At 33.1% G+C, this 8561-nt stretch overlaps 1 pseudogene; it reads left to right on the top strand.

Moving 5' to 3' along the window:
* The first annotated feature begins 5275 nt into the window (after positions 1 to 5275).
* LOC120119191 lies at positions 5276 to 8046 on the top strand (annotated as a pseudogene).
* Positions 8047 to 8561: the final 515 nt, after the last annotated feature.

Here is an 8561-nt window from a genome sequence, read left to right as displayed (position 1 = left end):
TTTTGCCTTTTAATTGAATTAAAATTATAGTTTTTATATCTTTAAATTTTTTAAATAATCATTTTATTTAAAAAAAAATAGAAACTTTTGAAAATATATATAAATTTATAATTAATTTTTTAAAGTACAAAAATATGTAAGTTTTTGAAATATTAAAACCTGTGAAAAAATTGTTATTTATCTTTGGGAACTTGCATTTTTGTTACTTATCTAATCTCTGCTTGACAAATACCTCTGGGTAAGCTAGCAAAGCGGAGTGAGGATTTATCTTTGAGCGGAGAATTAAATAGCAGTCCACACTATGGGATTGAGATAGCGATTGTTATAAAGCAATAATTCTATCATTTAAAATTGTTATTGTATTATCGTGATACCCACGATCTTTATAATACTTGTTATATTTATAATTGTGATAAACATAATATAACCGAAAATATGATTACATATACAATTTAAATCAATGAGTACTTGCATTTTTGTTATTTTTATGTTTGTAGCTCTATAAATGCTCCTGTCAACCGTTTTGTTGCTTTGTAAAAGATGGTATGGTACAGTTGAGCAGTTCAAACTCGACTTGGTCAAAATTAGATAAAAGCTCGATTCGAATTGATTCGATTTGAATTCGAATTCAACTCGAGACCTTAACGAGCTGAGTCGAGCAAACTCCAATCTGACTCAATAAGTTTACGAGCAGTTCATTAAATTTTTTTTTTTAACTTTTAGTATTTATCTTAAAAAATTATTCTATTAAAAAAATTATTAATTTACTAATAGATAATAAAAAGATATATAGAACTAATCTATTCTTTTTCTAATAAAAAATAAAAAAAATACTAAAATAATAATTAATAATTATTATTTTACTACACCAAAAAATCAAACCCTAATTATTATTTTAATATATTTGTGGATTGTTATTTTGGAGTTTAGACTTTCAATTTGTTCCATACACTCTTTTGATATTTTTTTGTTAAATTTATTAATTTATGTTTATATTAAGTTCTATATAATATTATTAGATTTTACCTACAATTAAAAATAAGATAAAAATTTTGGTAAGCTTAACGAGCACGCGTTAAGTAACAAGTTCTTTTAACGAGCACGAGTTGAGCAATAAATTTTTTAACGAGTACAAATTGAATACTGCCCAACTCGCGATCTACTCACTCGATAATTACCCTAGTGTGGCATGCCCTAAATAATGCTTCTGATATCCATGGATATTCAGCGTAGAGCATTTCAGACATCAACAAAATAACTGCTCTTTGGTTTCTTTTGGATTTGTATTCTAATCTTTCTAATTATTTAAATGCAAACTGATATTTTCCTTAGAAATCACTTGATCGAGTTGCCGTTTGGTGTATTGTTAATTATTCTTGTTTTGGTCGGATGACAATTATTTTATTATTATTTTTATTATGACACAATAATTTAGAAAAAATAATATTAAATAGGATTTAAAGTAAAAAAATAATAATTAAACTTTTTGATCTTAATTATTAATCTCAACCCCAAACTCATTCAACCTAATAAAATTACGATAGCATGTGTCCGCCTTAACCTGCATGGTACACTCCAACACCCTTATCGTCTCAAATATACAATCCCCTATACAACTACCTTACTTTAACATCAAACCAAAACCCCAAAATCACTCAACTTTAAATTATTAACCTCAAACGTTTGAGGTTTGTATATTAGGGATTGATATAAGGTATAAAGATTTTATATTTATTTTAAATCTTACCTGGGTAAAATATTGATAAGATAAGCTATGTCATAGAAAATATTAATAAAATAAGTCATGTCATGCTAGAGTAATAAAAATAAGAGCAATTCGAAAGTTAAGTGATTGAATTGAAAGTTTTTAAACTTTAACGATCAAAATAAGAATAAGAAGACAATTAAATAATGAAACCTATAATTTTAGCCTGATTTGTATTACTATTCATTAGAAGATTACAATGAAGCAAAATTTAGGAAAATACGTTATTTTATTTGATGCATCATCCGACTATACATTTTGTATTATATTTATACAAAATAATTAACATCTTATCATATGAAAGTAATTTATATATCTTTTACGTGCATTGGGTCAATAGTCTTAATTAAATACATCATCGATTTATCTCGTACATAATAACTATTTCTATATTATTTATATAAACATCAAATAATGTTTGAAGATTTGAAGATATTGATCTTGTAGTACTTAAATAGTACTTTTGAATCAACTAAAATATGATACTTTTAAACTAGTTAATATAATAATTATCGTTGCAGCAAAACTGTTCTGTAACGGTGTTTAGAAAGTAAACGCCACAAACTTTAGATATATAGGGACGTTTACAATCCAAACGTCACAAAATGATACTTAAGTAGCGTTTAGAAAGTAAATGCCACAAACGTCATTATCACCATTAATTTTTTAACGGTGGGTGAGCAAAATGAAACAAAAACGTAACATTAGATATGGTATTGAAACAAAAAAAGTCTAATAATTAAAACAGAATAAAAATAACAGTTGAAGTACAAAACGCGTAATTTACCCTCTAATTAGTTATGTCTTATGCATCTTTAAAATAACCCAGTTTTCATATATAAACATCTTATGTTACTTTTCATTTACGAGAATTTTAACCATCAGAACCAATTTAATTATTAAGTGTCAAGCATGTTTTACATTCATTCTCTCTAATATGTTTAGAGTTGATAAACATCATTTCAGTGTGGTTGTTATGATGCCTAAAACGATGTTTTAGAAATTGAATTTTAAGGATGTACTAATATTATCACTAAACTTTTAAATATTTTACTTTTTTGACATTGCATTTTCCTGTTGTCGTCAACAATCAATCAACGCCTGTCATCAATAGTATTTCACTAAAATAAAGTGGTATCAAAACGTCCACGCTTCACTTCTCTTATGATTAATTTTTCACGAAACTTACTCAAAATCGATGGAATTAAACAAAATATCTACCATTTTTAGATGTTTGGAGACTTTCTTAGATTTATGGGATTTGAGGTATTTGTTCAAAAATTGAAATAGTGAGACACATTATTTCGAGAAAAAACAACATGCTCAAACTTTTTAATATGTCAAACTTTTTAATGAATTTTCGTTGCTTTTAAGTGGGTTTCGTGAAAATATAATCGAGAAGAAATGTGAGTGAAATTGAACATTTTGATATCAATCTTACTGTAAAATATAATTAGTGACGGGCGGTGTTTGGTTATGGGTGATGGCCTGGAAATGCAGTGCCAAGAAAGTAAATAGTTTAAAAGTTTAATGGTAAAATTAATACATCCCTTAGTGTCTAAAACGACATCTTTTTGAGAACCAATAATTGTCCCAAAATTATATCATTTTAAAGTTTAATGGTAACATACTACATTAGCAACCATTAGTCATGTCATCATTATGTTACTAACCTAGTGGAGGAGTAACATAATTGAACATAAAATTAAAATTCAATGTTATAATTGATAAAATTAAAAGTTTAATAGTATAAATGAGTCAACAAACAAAGTTTAATAGTATCTAGGGTAATTTACGCTAGGCAACACGTGTCAAATGTGCAAGGCAGAATCAAACCGCGAAGCCAAAAATCCTGAACGAACTAAAACAATCAACTAAATTACAAAACACCGGGACATATGTTTTACCAGCCCGCGTTTACCGCTCCTTTGTAGTGATATTTAAATAATAATTATAATAATAAATTAGTGTGTATTTCTTTTTAAAAAATTATAATTAATGTTAGAAATTCGATAATGTGTATTTTAGTTAATTATTAAATATAGTGTACTTGCATTTGTTCGATCTTTCTTTTTGTACCTTCAATTTTTCTCAGCTCTGAGTTTTAAAGCCGACACTCAATAAAAAAAGTACTTACTTTCTCACAGATTCCGTCGCTTTCTCTCCCAAAATTTCCCCAGAAAATTTCCCATCTTTACTTCGAAGAAAGAAAACCCCAAAAAGTCAAAGCTGTTTTCTTTTCCTCAGTCTCTTTCGTAGCTTAAGGTAAGGCTCTTCCAAGTCTCATCTTTTGGGTGTTTCGTTGATTTAGGGTATTTTAATTTTGGGTCCTTTTTTATATGCCATACAATTGTATATTAGATGAATTTGAAGTTACCTTTATAGAGAAACTTCGTTTCTTTTTTTATTGTTTTATTTAAATAAATTGTGCCCAAAAGATGATACCGAAGAGAAAGAAATGGACCGAAGCTGAAGAGAAAACCCTAATTGATAAATATGGTGAAATGGTTGCTGATGGAACTCTTGCGAAAATGAAAACCCGAGAAAAGAAGTATAAGCCTATTGCTTGTTATGTGAATTCTGCGCATCATGTGCGTGATTCTATTGCATATCCATGGCAGTGGTCATGGAAGGATGTCTCCACTAAGGTGCAAAATATGAGGCACCAATACTTGCTTGTTAAGCAGAAGATTAAGAAACCCGACACAGTTGTTGATAATCCGGCCGGTGGAGAGTGCACTGGGGATGAGGACTTTGATTGGTCAGAAGGGCTTACATATTGGTCCAACTTTTGCGATACAAAGAAGTGTTTGGAGATGTGGTGGCTTCGTGTACTATAACAATAATAGCAATACCAGTAGTGATATGATGGCGGCGGTTGCGATTGAGGAAAGGGAAAACGGGGGGGATTCGTTGGAGGTAATGGGATGGATATTGGGGAGTTGGCAAAATGGGTCATATGGGGATGGGGATTTCGCAGGAATTGATGGGGGAGAGAACAAGGTGTTAGCTTTGGGTTTCGAGTACGGCGATGATGAAGGAGAGGGCAATTATAATGGTAACGATCAAGTGAGGGAAGAGGTAGATGATGGATTTCTGTATGAGGAAGTGGAATTGAATGAGTCGAATCCGAAAAAGAAAAGGAAAGTGTTGAAGGGTTTGGAGAAGAAGGCCTTTGGATTTCTTGCGAACCAGTTAGGGAAGTTAAGGGAATTGGAGGCTCGGTATGAGCAGCGTGAGGCAGAGAGAGAGCGTGAGAGGAAAAGAAAGGAGAGTGTTCGATTGGAGCTTGAGAAAGAATGGGAAAGAAAGTTGGAAGAAAGAGAAAAGGGGAGGGAAGGAAGAGAGAAAGCTAGGGAGAAGCTGAGAAGGCAGAGAATCAATGAGTGGAAAGCTATGGAGAAGGAAAGTGAAGAGAACGAAAGAAGAAGAAAAGAAGAGGATTCTATACAAGAAGTGAACGGGAGGAGAGGTTGAATAGAAAGAAATCAGAATGGAAGAAAAGGATGGATGAACGCTAAATCAGCACCGAGCAGAAATGAACCAGATGCAGAACGTTTTCTTCACGAGCACAAAATCTTACTAGCCAAATGCTCGGGATTGTTTCTCAATGGACTGGTCATCCAACCGCGCTTGCAGACCATGCTTCCAGCAACCATATCTTCACAAATGATGCAAAATTTACACCATGTCAATGGTATGATTCACGGAGGTGACAGGGTTGATGGGGATAATCAGATGATCAATTCATTGTTGAGGATGATATTATATCGGCAACATCAACTCCTTGGACGAGAATAACTGGAGGTTGAATGAGAATGTTTTCTAGCATGAGAACTGTAAAGGTCAGGAATTATTAATTGCATATTGTTAAGAACTTTCTACTGGATTTGCATGCATACCAATCCATTTAGTTCGAAACAGAGTTAATAAGGGTTATAAGACTCTGTTTTGGCTTCCTTCTGCACATCTTGTTGTAACTCTATTGTTAAATAAAAATGAAATCCTATTCTAAATGGTATAATTTTGTTTGTTTTTCATTTACTATATTAATATCTGAAAACAGCTTGAATGAAATAGAAGATCTTTTGCAGCTGACTGCAACTATGATTAAAGGTCCATCAAGTGAGATGATTTATATTTGGCCTTGTTATTGTAGCTAAAGGAGATTGAAAAGGCTGTAACAATTGAAAATAGCTAGTTTTATATGTTGTGGAGTTCTTGGTGTGACCAGAGAGGAACTTTGATTTCTGGGAACCAGTAGAAAGTTACCTAGGAAACTATGCCATGAATCTTGCCTCACTGGGCTTTTGCAAGTTAGGTTCATATTTAAAACATCAGCATCTCGAAAATCGATTTCTTAATGTTTATGGACACATTACTTGCAGACTGAAATGAGATATGCTGATTGAATGTTAGAGCTTATCAAAACATCTTACTTTCAGGGAAAAATTGTGCCGATATTCTTGTTTAGTTAAAGGCTTTTTAAGTCATCATTTTTGTAAGTTCCGAAGACTGATGAAGCACATGTACTGATGATATCATTTATATAGCTATACTTGTTAGGAAGAGCTCAGAAGTCCATAAATTCAGCATATCTTTGAATGAAACTTTACTGGTTTTGTTTTCTCGGTCGCATTTTTGTTTTGTTTTTACTTTGCAACCAGTTGATGATGATAACCCTATATATATGTCACCATTTAGGGTTTTTTGCTTAAGGTTATATGCTTGTATGATGAATGAGAGAGTACTTTGCCCATTTTCATGCAGAAAGTTCCTATTTAAAATAAGAACACAAGTCAGATCCTCCTAGTTGAAGCCGTTAAATTATGCTTTTATCTTACTCGGCTATCGGATGATGAGTTGTCTGACAAATTGTCCAAGTTTTTGTGTGTATTAAAGTAGTCCTTGAAGGGTTACATGATCTTTCAAATATGTGAATTTCAAATAAATGAAAACTCAGAGCTATTAGGTGTTGCACATATTGTAGTTGTAGAATGAAGGAATCAAGTCAGGAATACATGGAAATTATATTTCCCATACGATTCCTCCCATTTCATGCAAACTGTTCTTCCCAATCTCAAATCATCAGATTCACTCGCTCTCCAGCATTTCTTCCCTCTCGCGGGTAATCTAGTGTTGCCTCCACCTTCTCAGCTGCCTATATTCAATTCGAAGACGGCGATTCCATTTGGTTTATCACACCCAAGAGTCCACCGCAGACTTCGACCATCTTATCGGTGACCATGAACGACATCTCGAGGAATTTCAAGCTCTCATCCCCGAGTTACTGCTGGCAAATATGAGTTCAAAGAACTTTTAGAAGCAGAAGCCTCTAATGGTATTCAGATAACACTGTTTCCCAGTGCAGGGATTGCATTAGGCATCACGTTTAACCATGTTGGTAGCCGACGGAAGGGCTTTCATTCATTTCGTGAAAACATGGGCATTCCTCAATGGATCTCAAGGGGATTCGAGTCTTCTCAAAGTATCCTCTACCAGATTTCAACAGGGGTTGGATCAAAGACATGGACCCTCGGGAGATAGCATCTAAATGCATCAAGGATAACTCGAATTGGGAGGATTTGGTTCCTACTCCCACCAACAAGAAGTTTCGGCTCACCTTCGTCATCAAACGATCACAGGTTTAGTTATTGAAAATTTGGGTTTCAAGAAACTTGATGGCAGAAAATGGATCTGAGAAATTCAGGGTTTCAACGGTCGTAGTAACGTGTGCATACATGTGGGTTTGTTTGAACAAATTACAAGAAAATCGATCTGAAAGATTGTCATTTCCATTTTATTTCGTAGCAGATGTAGGCACCCCCTGGACTGCCTGCAACATACTTCGGGAACTGTCTCGAGCTACGGTTTGCAGCAGCTAAAAAGAGCGAGCTGAGGAAAGAGAATGGAGTTTATTGTGGCTGCAAAGGCATTGGAAGACAAGTGATGGAATTGGAGGAGCTGGGAGCATTAGAGAGGCTGAAAATTGGTTATCAAAGACAAAGGAAAGATTCAAATCTGGGAACCAGGTTATAAGCTTAGCTGCATCACCGAGACTGGGTGTTTATGAGATAGATTTTGGGTGGGGAAGACCCAGGAAAACAGAAGTGGCTCACATTGGTTCACTGGGATCCATTTCCATGGCTGAGAGTAGAGAAGAGGAAGGTGGTGTTGAATTTGGTTTAGCACTTTCTCGTATGAATGCTTCTTTCAATGCTAGTTTTCAACGGGGCTTGCAACAGCTTCATAATGTAATCCTCTTTTCCGTACTAGTTTAAAAATTAGGACAAAACTACTATATATTATAATGGCATTGTATCAAACGATTAGGACAAGGTAAGATTGGTATGTTTGTAATTTGGGTCTAGGGAGTCCTCAATAAAATAGAAATTTATAGAACCCGTATCTAATAAATATGTTGGATTCGAACAAAGTGCTAATGATTTAAAATGAAAACTTGTATGTAATGTGTGTTGACATTTACAAGCAAGAGGTAATAACGCATGTGTATGTGTTATTGGTAGTCATGGTTATGAGTTACTCAGCATGATTATATTTGTAACACCTCCAATTAAGGGGCTAAATTTTAGAATTTATAAAGTTTTAAATTAAAGTGATATTTTGTAAAAAAAATAAAAGATCTTAATTGTAAATTGTCCTTCTTTAGTTTTGGAATATTCTGGAATTCACGTGAAATTTTATCTTTTGGATTGATGGGAATTTTATAACCTGGAAAATAGAGAACCACACAAATGGAATATTTTTTTTTTCAAAGATAGCCCAGTTATAAAAC

This window comes from Hibiscus syriacus, unplaced genomic scaffold (assembly GCF_006381635.1).
Source record: "Hibiscus syriacus cultivar Baekdansim isolate YM2019G1 unplaced genomic scaffold, ASM638163v2 tig00110332_pilon, whole genome shotgun sequence".
NCBI classification, from domain to species: domain Eukaryota; kingdom Viridiplantae; phylum Streptophyta; class Magnoliopsida; order Malvales; family Malvaceae; genus Hibiscus; species Hibiscus syriacus.
This window is presented reverse-complemented; position numbering and strand designations above follow the sequence as displayed.